The sequence below is a fragment of the Macaca nemestrina genome, chromosome 20, assembly GCF_043159975.1.
Source record: "Macaca nemestrina isolate mMacNem1 chromosome 20, mMacNem.hap1, whole genome shotgun sequence".
Classification (NCBI taxonomy): domain Eukaryota; kingdom Metazoa; phylum Chordata; class Mammalia; order Primates; family Cercopithecidae; genus Macaca; species Macaca nemestrina.
The window spans coordinates 11,383,156-11,395,793 of record NC_092144.1 but is presented as its reverse complement, the minus strand read 5'-3'; the positions used below and the strand labels follow the sequence as shown (position 1 = coordinate 11,395,793).

The following is a 12,638-nucleotide window of genomic DNA, read 5'->3' as shown; positions in this document are numbered from 1 at the left end:
GTTAAAGAACAAATCAATATTCCAGAAACCCTAATATTTTGACATATGGGCTGAGATTCTGGCCCTGTATCAGTGTGCTTTTAATATTTAATTTATGGAAGAGCTCAATATCCTTTTAATTTTAGTTAAGTTGCTCACACACAGAATTGTTTACAAATTTATTATTATTTTTTTTGAGATGGAGTCTTACTCTGTCTCCCAGGCCGGAGTGCATTGGCGCGATCTGGGCTCACTGCAACCTCCACCTCCAGGGTTCAAGCAATTATCCTGCCTCAGCCTCCTGAGTAGCTGGGACTACAGGTGCACGCCACCACACCTGGCTAATTTTTTGTATGTTTAGTAGAGATGGGGTTTCATCATGTTGGCCAAGCTGGTCTTGAACTCCTGACCTCATGATCCACCTGCCTTGGCCTCCCAAAATGCTGAGATTATGGGCATGAGCCACTGCACCTGGCCTACAAATTTATTTTTTTAAAAACTTTACCACATGCTTAAACTTCCAGTTTTATCCTAATTTTTTACTCCTTTAATCTAGGCCAAAGAAAAAAAGGAGGCCGGGCACGGTGGCTCAAGCCTGTAATCCCAGTACTTTGGGAGGCTGAGGCGGGTGGATCACGAAGTCAGGAGATCGAGACCATCCTGGCTAACACGGTGAAACCCCGTCTCTACTAAAAATACAAAAAACTAGCCGGGCGTGGTGGCGGGCGCCTGTAGTCCCAGCTACTCGGAGGCTGAGGCAGGAGAATGGCGTAAACCCGGGAGGCGGAGCTTGCAGTGAGCCGAGATCGGGCCACAGCACTCCAGCCTGGGTGACACAGCGAGACTCCGTCTCAAAAAAAAAAAAAAAAAAAAAAAAAGAAAAAAAGGAAAATCCACATTCCCATGCGTTATAATCTTCTACCAAAAACATATTTCACTTTCCTTACACATCTTGCATATGAAACTGTTTTTTCAGTAGACTCAATTACATGTTACAGTGTTAACTCTTAGCAACTTTTATTTTTGGTGAAAAACTTGGCAATTAAGCAATTTTAATTATGTACTAGGTGTGGAGCCTACGAACCTTTGTGAGAAGCAATATTGTGGTAGAAAAACTTAAATTGTAATTGATGAACTGCTGAAGGCTGAATGGGGAGAAGGTTCAGAGGTAAAACCTCTAGGGAGCTCAGTCTTAACAAAAAGCAAATGTTTAGCAAAATTTAAAACTTTTGCCCATGAGAGGCACTACAGAGGAAAAAGACACCCTACCGAAATGGGAAAGTTTCCCTCATTCCCTTAGCAGGTGTGCGATAGGGGTGTGACTTGCTTCTACAGTGCCCTGTTGCTCAAACCTCTAGGGGAGCATACAGATGGGCAGGCTGTGAGGCTCTGACCCCACAGCAGTGTCGAGTGGTGAATGTTTCCAGCTCCTGAAGTCCCAGTAGGTGTGTGTTACAGGGTGCTCTCTTAGTCTGCCTAGAGGCAGCTTGTGTTCATGAGCTCAATGAGACCCTCTACCTTGTTGCAAGGACAGAGGGCTTTCTGTATCCCGGGTTCTTGCCTTAGTGAACCAGAAGAATCAGATCACACATGGGCGTGGAGAATGAGCGAAAAGTTTTATTGAGTGGAAGTGATGGGGGAGCCAGAAGTGAGAGGCTCTTCCCGGGAGTTGGGCTGCTCGATGGCCCCGGCTCGGCCAAACTCTGCCTTGTCCTGCCAGTCCCGCCAGTTGATGGGCTGCCTCGTCCACCAGCTGATGGCCTGCTGGCGTGCCAGTGACTGTCAGTGTGCTCTTCTGCTGGCGTGCTCCTCTTGACAACCAGCTGCTTGTGTGTCTGCCCACTAGGGTCTGGGGTTTTTATAGGCCCAGGATGGGGCATGGTGGGCCAGGGTGGTCTTGGGAAATGCAACATTTGGGCAGGAAATGACTGTCCTCACCTAGGTCTGTCGGGGTGGAGCCCTAGCCAGGGATCACACCCTCCTCTACCCAGCACTTTCCTTACCCTCTTCCGTATTATTTAAAGGGATCACGCTCTTCCCTTCCCGAAACGTCTGTATCACCATGACACTGGAGCAAATATAAGCAAGTCATACATCTGGCAAGGTCTTAATATTCAGAAAATACAATCAACTCCTACATCCAACTACAAAGAAAAAAATTCAAACACCCCAAATATAAAGCTTTGGAAAGAATATTGAAAAAAATGGAACCCACGTGCCCTGTCCAAAGGATTGTAAAATGGCTCAACCTCTATGGAAAACAGTATGGTGGTGCTCAAAAGCTAATTTAAAAAATGTTATCTTCCAGCAACCCACTTCCAGGTCTATTTTTATTCAATTTCAATAAATTGAAAATTGGATCTTGAAGAGATATTTGAAAACCATGGTTCACAATAGCTAAGAAGTAGATCAATCCATCAATGTCCATTGATGGTTGAATGGATAACCAAAATGTGGTAAGCATATACATACAATGGGATATTATTTAGCGTTAGAAAATAACATCGTGTTCCACGGTACAAGCAATGGTATATTAACTGCAAAAAGCCAGTCACAAAAATTAAAATACAGTATTATTCATCTTAGAGAAGAAGATTTGTCAAACTATCTTAACTATACATGTAAAATTCCTTCAGCTGGTATATTTTAAGATTTCTTACACTACTTAAGTACAATAAATTATGTACCAAGTAAAAAACTAATTGCTTAAAAGATGGGAAAGTATCTGAATGACATTTCTGCAAGATATATACAAATGGTTAATAAGCATGCAAAAGATGGTCGACATCAGGAGTCATTAGGCACAAGGATTTACACAATGTAGTTGAGTGGTTATTGAGTGTTTTCCACTCATGAAAAATATTTATAAACAAAATTTAAAAATTTACATAGGTCAGGTGTGGTGGCTCACATCTGTAAATTCCGGCACTTTGGGAGGCTGAGGCAGGTGGATCACTTGAAGTCATGAGTTCAAGACCAGTCTGCATGGTGAAACCCTGTCTCTACTAAAAATATAAAAAATTAGCCCAGTGTGGTGGCATACATAGGTAATCCAGCAACTCAGGAGGCTGAGGCAGGATAAAAGCTTGAACCCAGGAGGTGGAGGTTGCAGTGAGCCAAGATTGTGCCACTGCACTCCAGCCTGGGCAACAGAGCAAGATTCCATCTCAAACTTACATAGAGCCACTTATTTCTCTGTCAAAAAATAAACAATATTGCAGCAGTTTCAAATGTATCACTGGGGACACATAGTTGATAATGTCCACTAGAGAGGGGAAATGGGTGTTCTGGAATGTGGGGAAGAAACCAGAAACTTAAGGATTTATCATCAGCCCTAGTAAGAACTAGGCTGGGGGGAATCTCAAGGACTGCTTCTTTGACCAAAGTTGAGTCAGGCTCCTCAGAACGCTCTTCTTGACCAGGCTTTGAGCTTAGAATGCCCTCAAATTTGGTATCTAATCAAGTTCCATTTCCCCCATCTATGATAATTAATCAGTCTCCCAACTCTTGACACCTAACCAAGTTCCATCTTCTCCCTCACCTTGCCCTTTAGCTATAATTCTCTTGTTGAGGCATTCAAGACTGAGTTCAATCTCTTTCCCATACTACAGTTCTCCTGACACATATTGCAATTATGTTGAGTGAAGCCTTGACATTTTTAAGGAGTTTTCAGTGCAATCTCCCTCTGCATGGAATAAGGACTTAGACTTGAGACCCTGCTTCCTATGTCTGGAATGGTTGGTGATAAAAAGCTGCCTTTCTTTTTTTTTTTGAGACGGAGTCTCGCTCTGTCGCCCAGGCTGGAGTGCAGTGGCCGGATCTCAGCTCACTGCAAGCTCTGCCTCCCGGGTTTACGCCATTCTCCTGCCTCAGCCTCCCGAGTAGCTGGGACTACAGGCGCCCGCCACCTCGCCCGGCTAGTTTTTTGTATTTTTAGTAGAGATGGGGTTTCACCGTGTTAGCCAGGATGGTCTCGATCTCCTGACCTCGTGATCCACCCGTCTCGGCCTCCCAAAGTGCTGGGATTACAGGCTTGAGCCACCGCGCCCGGCAAAGCTGCCTTTCTTTGGGGAGGAAGGAGGGTGTCCTGAGAGTGTCTATACTTACAAATCCAAACACAAGGTCATATTTCTCTCCTGATGACCACTTTGTTGTCACCCCATACCCTGGGAGAGACGGGGGACTGTGCGCACACCACTGCCCGAGAGAACTGCAGGGTAGAGTTCATTTCCTGCAGTAATGGGCCACGATGCCTCAGAGTGCTGGCTACCAATAAAGACTCTACTCTGTGTCATGAAGGGGAATGACCAGATTTTCAATATGGAAGCTTTTCTCTCATTTGGTGAATTCTCTTGTCAAATTCCCCACCTTCTTTTTCTTTTCTTTTTTTTTTTTTTTTAAGCATATAGCACCCAGTATTCCCAGGCATTCTCCATCCATTTACTAATCAGGCCCAATCCTGCTTAGCGCTGGTGAACAGATGAGGAGTTTAGGGTGGCATGGCCACACATGCTTCAATTTCTTGATGGTGTTTTTCGAAGCACAAAAGTTTTTTGTTTTTGTTTTTAGATGGAGTCTTGCTCTGGTGCCCAGGCTGGAGTGCAGCGGCGTGATCTCGGCTTACTACTACCTCCACCTCCTGGGTTCAAGCGATTCTCCTGCCTCAGTCTCCTGAGTAGCTGGGATTACAGGTGTGTGACACCCACGCCCAGCTAATTTTTCTATTTGTAGTAGAGACGGTGTTTCACCATGCTGGCCTGGCTGGTCTTGAACTCCTGACCTCATGATCCACCCACCTAGGCCTCCCAAAGTGCTGGGATTACAGGTGTGAGTCATCATCATTCCTGGCCAGAAGCACAAAAGTTTTAAATTCTAATGTAGTCTAAATGACATACTTGTTCTTTGATCCAAGGGCTCCTGGTGTCATGTCATAGAATCTTTTTCCTAAGTCCAAGATTATTAAGAATTTTGGGGCCAGGTGTAGTGGTTCACACTTGTAATCCCAGCACTTTGGGAGGCTGAGGCAGGAGGATCACTTGAGGTCAGGCGTTGGAGACCAGCCTGGCCAACATGGTGAAACCCCAAATCTACTAAAAATACAAAAATTAGCTGGACGTGATGGTGCACACCTGCAATCCCAGCTACTCAGGAGGCTGAAGCACGATAATCACTTGAACCTGGGAGGCAGAGGTTGCAGTGAGCCGACATCATGCCCCTGGGCAACAGAGCAAGACTCTGTCTCAAAAAAAAAAAAAAAAAAGGCGGCTGGGCGCAGGGGCTCATGCCTATAATCCCAGCACTTTGGGAGGCCGAGGCCAGAGGATCATGAGAAGAGATCGAGACCATCCTGGCTAACATGGTGAAACCCCGTCTCTACTAAAAATACAAAAATATTAGCCAGGCCTCGTGGCGGGCGCCTGTAGTCCCAGCTATTCGGAACGCTGAGGCAGAATGGCATGAACCTGGGAGGCGGAGCTTGTGAGATTGTGCCACTGCACTCCAGCCTGGGCGACAGAGTGAGACTCTGTCTCAAAAAAAAAAAAAAAAAAAAAAAAGAAAAGAAAAGATTATGAAGATATTTTTGTTTGTTTTTTGGGTGGCACTTTCTGTAACATCAAGAGAGGGAGTTTCTCTTCTGTTCCCATGAGAGGATAAGACTGGAGTATTTGAATAATTCTGCAGGCTGACATGGTAATGAAATCCACTAAACTATGGAGGATAAAACTCATACTATAATTTCATGCTATATACTATAATACTATTTTTATGTGGCAGTTATATATAATGTGCAAGTTATATAACTAAATCATATATACATACACTGCAAGTATACATGTATATACAGGTATATATACACATATACACACCATACGCTACACAAGATGTCAGGCTGTACCATAATACTGTACATGACTATCTTCCTTAAATTTTGAAATAAGCCTCAGCAACATATTTGCAAAAAAAAAATTCAGCAATTTGTGACAGTATCTAAACCTCACGATCAAGTGGAATTTAATCCAGGAAAGCAATATTGCTTTTATCTCCGAAAATCAATTCATTCAATATACCATAATAGAATCAACATGAAAAATCAGTGTCCTTGTAGATGCAGAAAAAGCCTGTGACAAACCTCAACATCTCATGATTAAAAACAATAAACTAGAAATACAAAAGAATATTCTGGCTGTGTACGGTGGCTCACACCTGTAATCCTAGCACTTTGGGAGGCCAAGGCAGGTGGATCACCCGATGTCGGGAGTTCAAGACCAGCCTGACCAACATGAAGAAACCCCGTCTCTACTAAAAATACAAAATTAGCCGGGCATGGTGGCGCACGCCTGTAATCCCAGCCACTCAGGAGGCTGAGGCAGGACAATCGCTTGAACCCCGGGAGGCGGAGGTTGCGGTCAACCAAAGTTGTGCCATTGTACTCCAGCCTGGGCAACAAGAGAGAAATTCCATCTCAAAAATAATAATAATAATAATAATATTCTATGACAAGAGGTGCACTAAGAACAAAGAAAAACCTACTATAAGACAAGTACGAAAATGCAAAACTACCCTCATTCTTGATAATAAAAGGCTGCTTTTCCCCAAATCCCACAAGACACGGTGTATACTCTCACCCCTTCTGTTCAACTCAGAATAAAGGTACTACCTAGGCCAACCAGGCCAGAAAACACAAGCCTTCCGGATTTATAGGACATGTACATCTAACACCCTGGACAAATACATAGATTTTGTCCCTGCATATACAGGTGTACAAAAGGGCTGCGTTAGTTGTTTTTATGATTCTATGAAAGAATACCTAAGGCTGGATAATTCATATTGAAAAGAAGCTTATGTGGCTCATGATTACACAGGCTGTACAAGGAGCATGGCACTGGAATTTTCTATCTGGTGAGGGCCTCAGGAAGCTCTTACTCATGATGGAAGGCAAGACAAGCCAGGATGTCACACGTCCTTAAGAATATTAGGTTGGTGCAAAAGTAACTTCGGTTTCGGACTGTGAATTTTAAATCATTATAACAAGGCTAACTCTTCAAGGGCTTGCAGTAAAAGTCCTAAATATTCAGTTTCTCTCCTACATTTCCAACATTAACTCCATTCTCCAGTTCACAATATTATCAACTATTTCTTTTTTTTTTTTTTTTTTGAGACGGAGTCTCGCACCGTCGCCCAGGCTGGAGTGCAGTGGCTGGATCTCAGCTCACTGCAAGCTCCGCCTCCTGGGTTCACGCCATTCTCCTGCCTCAGCCTCCCGAGTAGCTGGGACTACAGGCGCCTGCCACCTCGCCCGGCTAGTTTTTTGTATTTTTTTAGTAGAGATGGGGTTTCACCGGGTTAGCCAGGATGGTCTCGATCTCCTGACCTTGTGATCCGCCCGTCTCAGCCTCCCAAAGTGCTGGGATTACAGGCTTGAGCCACCGCGCCCGGCCTATTATCAACTATTTCTTCTTCATAGTATAACATTGTATTTATTCATCCTGTTTCAAACAGATGCAGTGTATTTTATTTTTTATTTTATCACAGAGCAACAGATGACTCTTTTTAAAGTATTTGTGTGCTATTTCTGAAAATTTCACAAGAGAAGAAGGCAGAGAAAAATCACCACACATCCCAGTGAACAAAACCTTTGTGTCTCTCCTTTTATTTTTTCTAGGCACAGACATCAGGATGCCTTTGGGTTGGGGTTCCTTTTTGGAAACTTTACAGAATGATCTGTCTTCCATTCCCCCTCCAATTTTTCCTGGTCCTCGATTTCAGAACTGCCTAGGCTGAGCTAAGATGCCCACCACTGCCATATCTCTTGGAGGGCCCAGTGCATACCAGCCCCTGAGTCATGCCTCCAAGAGGACAGCCTGAGGTAGGGGAATGGGGCCTCCCAAGGCAGCAGCTGAATGCTTTGTGGTAGGAGGAGACTCCTGGTATACTCTTCATCTAGACAACTTTTTATCTGTAGCTATTCACTTAGGAACAAAAAGGCAACTTCTTGCTTGACTCAGCTTTTAGCTTAATATTTTCCTTTTGGTATAAAAATTGGGGTCCTGAGGTTTTATTTTCCTTTCACATTATAAAAGCCTGTCCTCCAACCTATCAGCTATTAACAAAATTAAGCAACCCCCCCCGCCAACAACAACTAAGTGAACTGACCTGCTCTTGGCCAATATCACCAAAAAAAAACCCCTCAAAATGGCTGGGTGCGGTGGCTCACGCCTGTAATCCCAGCACTTTGGGAGGCCGAGGCGGGTGGATCACCTGAGGTCGCGAGTTCAAGACCAGCCTGACCAACATGGAGAAACTCCGTCTCTACTAAAAATACAAAATTAGCCAGGCATGGTAGCGCATCTACATGTAATCCCAGCTACTTGGGAGGCTGAGGCAGGAGAATCGCTTGAACCCAGGAGGCGGAGGTTGCGGTGAGCCGAGATCGCGCCATTGCACTCCAGCCTGGACAACAAGAGTGAAACTCCGTCTCAAAAAAAAAAAAAAAAACACCCCTCAAAATGGAGTTCCCCGCTGTGATGGGAAGATCAGAGCAGCCTCCTTATATTGTCTCCCTTTTAGAATATAGACACACAGCAACTGGCCTACATTCACGTTCATTAGACATCATCAGACTCACAAAACAGACTCTGTGGGCAGTAAGACACGAAATTACAAACACTATCTAAAGGGACTTAAGGAAAAGGGTAATTCATGCCCCAGAATTCATAAAATCTGGTGACACAGGCCTGTTTTTTGGGCAGGAATGGAATCACATGACAAATAACAGCCCCTCTTCCTACAGCATTCCTTCCTACCGCCTCCAAAAATTTTAAATATATATATATATATTTCCATAGGTTTATGGGGAGCAGGTGGTATACGGAGTATGTTCTTTAGTGGTGATTTGTGAAATTTTGGGACACCCATCACCGCAGCAGTATACACTGAATCCAACTTGTAGTCTTTTGGTTTTTCTTTATTTTTTTTTTCTGAGACAGAGTCTTGCTCTGTTGCCCAGGCTGGAGTGCAGCGGTGTGATCTCGGCTCACTGCAAGCTCCGCCTCCCGGGTTCACGCCATTCTCCTGTCTCAGCCTGCTGAGTAGCTGGGGCTACAGGCGCCCACCACCACGCTGGGCTAATTTTTTGTATTTTTAGTAGAGACCAGGTTTCACTGTGTTAGCCAGGATAGTCTTGATCTCCTGACCTTGTGATCCACCCACCATGGCCTCAAAAAGTGCTGGGATTACAGACATGAGCCACCGCGCCCAGCCTGTTTTTTTTTTTGTTTTGAGGTGGAGTCTCGCTCTGTCGCCCAGGCTGGAGTGCAGTGGCAGGATCTCGGCTCACTGCCACCTACACCTCCCAGGTTCATGCAAATCTCCTGTCTCAGCCTCCTGAGTAACTGGGACTACAGGCATGCGCCACCACACCCAGCTAATATTTGTACTTTTAGTAGAGATGGGGTTTCACAATATTGGCCAGGCTGGTCTTGAACTCTTGACCTCAGGTGATCTAGCGGTAGCATCAGTGCCTGGGGCAGGTACCCATTACTTAGCAGTCTGGGAAACGGAGTCTCCCTTTCCCCAGGGGAGTTAGAGAAGACTCTGCTCCACCACCTCTTGTGGAAGGTCTGACATCAGTCAGGCCCGCCCGCAGCCATCCGGAGGCCCGACCCTCTCCCTGTGATGCTGTGCTTCAGCGGTCACACTCCTGGTCTGCTTTCACGTTCCACCCCTGGCACTGCCTTCTAGGTAGCAGTAGCAGAATTAGTGAAAGTACTAAAGTCTTTGAAATGCATAGAAGAAATAATGACATAAGTCGTCTTCTCTCTCTCTCTCTGCTTCAGCTACCAAACAGGGAAGGGCCCCCTGTCCGGTGGACACGTGACTCGCGTGACCTTACCTATCATTGGAGAGGGCTCACACTCCATACCCTCCCCCCTTGTCTTGTATCCAATAAATAACAGCGCAGCCAGACATTCGGAGCCACTACCGGTCTCCGCATCTAGGTGGTAGTGGTCCCCCAGGGCCAGCTGTCTTTTCTTCTATGTCTTTGTCTTGTGTCTTTTTTTTTTTTTTTTTTTTTTTTTTTTTTGAGACAGAGTCTCGCTCTGTCACCCAGGCTGGAGTGCTGTGGCCGGATCTCAGCTCACTGCAAGCTCTGCCTCCCGGGTTCACGCCATTCTCCTGCCTCAGCCTCCTGAGTAGCTGGGACTACAGGCGCCCGCCACCTCACCCGGCTAGTTTTTTGTATTTTTTAGTAGAGACAGGGTTTCATCGTGTTAGCCAGGATGGTCTCGATCTCCTGACCTCGTGATCCACCCGTCTCGGCCTCCCAAAGTGCTGGGATTACAGGCTTGAGCCACCGCGCCCGGCCTTGTCTTGTGTCTTTATTTCTACCATCTCTCATCTCCGCACATGAGGAGAAAAACCCACAGGCCCAGTAGGGCTGGACCCTACATCTGGCGCTCCAACGTGGGTTTCTCCCTCACTGTGTGAAGTTGCGCTTTGAGCACAGGACTCAGCAGAGGATTTCAACCACAGATTCCTGAGGATTGTGGTCAATAAGCTTGGTGGTAAGCTTGGGCACTCAGAGTATCCCGGGGACACCATGGGACTGGCCAGTACTAAGTACTCAGCTTATTTAATCTTTATAAAAACTCTCCTTAAAGAAGGAGGTGTAGGCCGGGCGCGGTGGCTCAAGCCTGTAATCCCAGCACTTTGGGAGGCCGAGGCGGGCGGATCACAAGGTCAGGAGATCGAGACCACTGTGAAACCCCGTCTCTACTAAAAATACAAAAAAAAAAAAATTAGCCGGGCGCGGTGGCGGGCGCCTGTGGTCCCAGCTACTCAGGAGGCTGAGGCAGGAGAATGGCGGGAACCCGGGAGGCGGAGCTTGCAGTGAGCCGAGATCGCGCCACTGCACTCCAGCCTGGGCAACAGCGTGAGACTCCGTCTCAAAAAAAATAAAAAAATAAAAAAAATAAAAAAAATAAAAAAAAAAAAAGAAGGAGGTGTAAAAGTTTCTACTGATAAGTTAATTGAATTGTTTGAGGTTGTAGATCTTCCTTGCCCTTGGTTTCCAACTGACGGAACTTTAGAATTTAAAGATTGGGATGAGATTGGCAGACAATTCAAAATTGCTCATAAAGGGGGACATATTATTCTGCCCACCATTTGGTCAATTTGGGCTTCGGTTCGCTCTGTCCTAGACTACTTACAGACTCAGGAAGGCAACATGGAGACTGATCCCTTTCCTCTCCTCTAAGGAGGCTGAGGAAGTTCTCAGTTCTCTTTCCCCTGAGGATACTGTGCAGATTGAGACCGTAATTCTACAGGTGGACTTCCACTCTGACATTCCTGTGCCACCGCCGCCTACTCCAGAGCCTGCCGCGCCCCCATTATCGCTTTATGATGAACTTTTAACTGATCTCAATAAGCTTATTTCCCCCAACCAGCAAAATCCAGCTGAAACATATTACCAACAGCCGTCGCGGTCAGACCCTCCTACCTTTCCTCACACTCTCAACGCTCCAGCTATGCAGATAGATGACATGACGCAGCCTGAAAAAGGGGCTCTAAACTGTTTCCATGCAGCCTGGTACAGAGGCTCCGATTTCTACACAGCCTGGCGAAGAGGCTCTCAATTCTTGGCCCGGTAATGAGGCCCTCAACCCTGTCTCTGTTCACCCTGCTGTAGGGCTCTCAACCTTCTACTGTTCCGCCCGGTAACAAGACGAGACTCAACCCTATCCCTCCGCAGCCTAGTTTTTCATTTCTCATGCCTGTTTCTCTTTCGGCAACTCAGGCTGCCTTGAAGCCTGGGTCTCTTTCCACAATTCGGGATCCCTTGAAGCCTCATGCTCCCTTCAAGCCTGGTCCACAGATACCTCGACAGCCTGGATTTCAGGCCCATGAAAGACCTGCTCAGCAGGTAATCTCCTCTTAGCCGGGTCTACAGATCCTCAACTCTTCCTCCATTCAAAATTCCAACCTTTTTCCGCTTCCGGTCTGGTCGCTACTGCTGTTGCCAACACCACCATTGCCGCTTATCAGCAACAAGTTACATACATCCCTGAAAATGACACTCCGCTTATGAGGGCTACAGCACAGGCAAGAGAATATGGGGATCCCGAAGCCTGGCAATTTTACAGCCTCCAATACCCGCCGTCCCATTGGCACCAAATCAGCCACAGCCCGTTGATCCTGCTCAGCAGGCGGCTGACCCCGTGGCTTCTCAAGATCAACAGCCTGACAATCAAGCCCCTCAGCCTGACAATCAGGCTGCTCAGGGAAATAATCAGGCTCCACAACTGCCTGCCACTGGGGCACAGCCAGTTCCTGGTATTCCTGCTGTCCAGGCAGTAGTTCAACCTGACCCCATACATCCAGGCCAGGTTCAGCTATGCCCTGCTACTTAGGAAAGTCTTTCTTTTAAATTCCTCAAAGATTTCAAAGAATCAGTGAAGCAGTACGGCACCAACTCTACTTTTGTCCATTCCACATTAAAAGCCCTGGCAGAAGATAAACGTTTGGTGCCCTATGACTGGGAAATTTTAGCAAAGTCAGCCTTATCTAAATCTCAATATTTACAATTCAGGACTTGGTGGGTTGATGCTGTCCAGGAACGCATTCGTCTTCATCACGGCTCTAATCCTCCTGTTAACGTT

At 46.1% G+C, this 12,638-nt stretch overlaps 1 protein-coding gene and 1 long non-coding RNA gene across 2 annotated transcripts in view; one reads left to right on the top strand and one right to left on the bottom strand.

The window, feature by feature from the left end:
• The window catches only part of LOC105486901 (zinc finger protein 823), a 317,208-nt gene that overhangs the window by 119,231 nt on the left and 185,339 nt on the right, over positions 1-12,638 (top strand). The window lies entirely within an intron of this gene.
• Positions 1-12,638, bottom strand: part of LOC139355314 (uncharacterized) — a 52,810-nt gene that overhangs the window by 32,915 nt on the left and 7,257 nt on the right. The gene's annotated exons all lie outside the window — the stretch shown is intronic.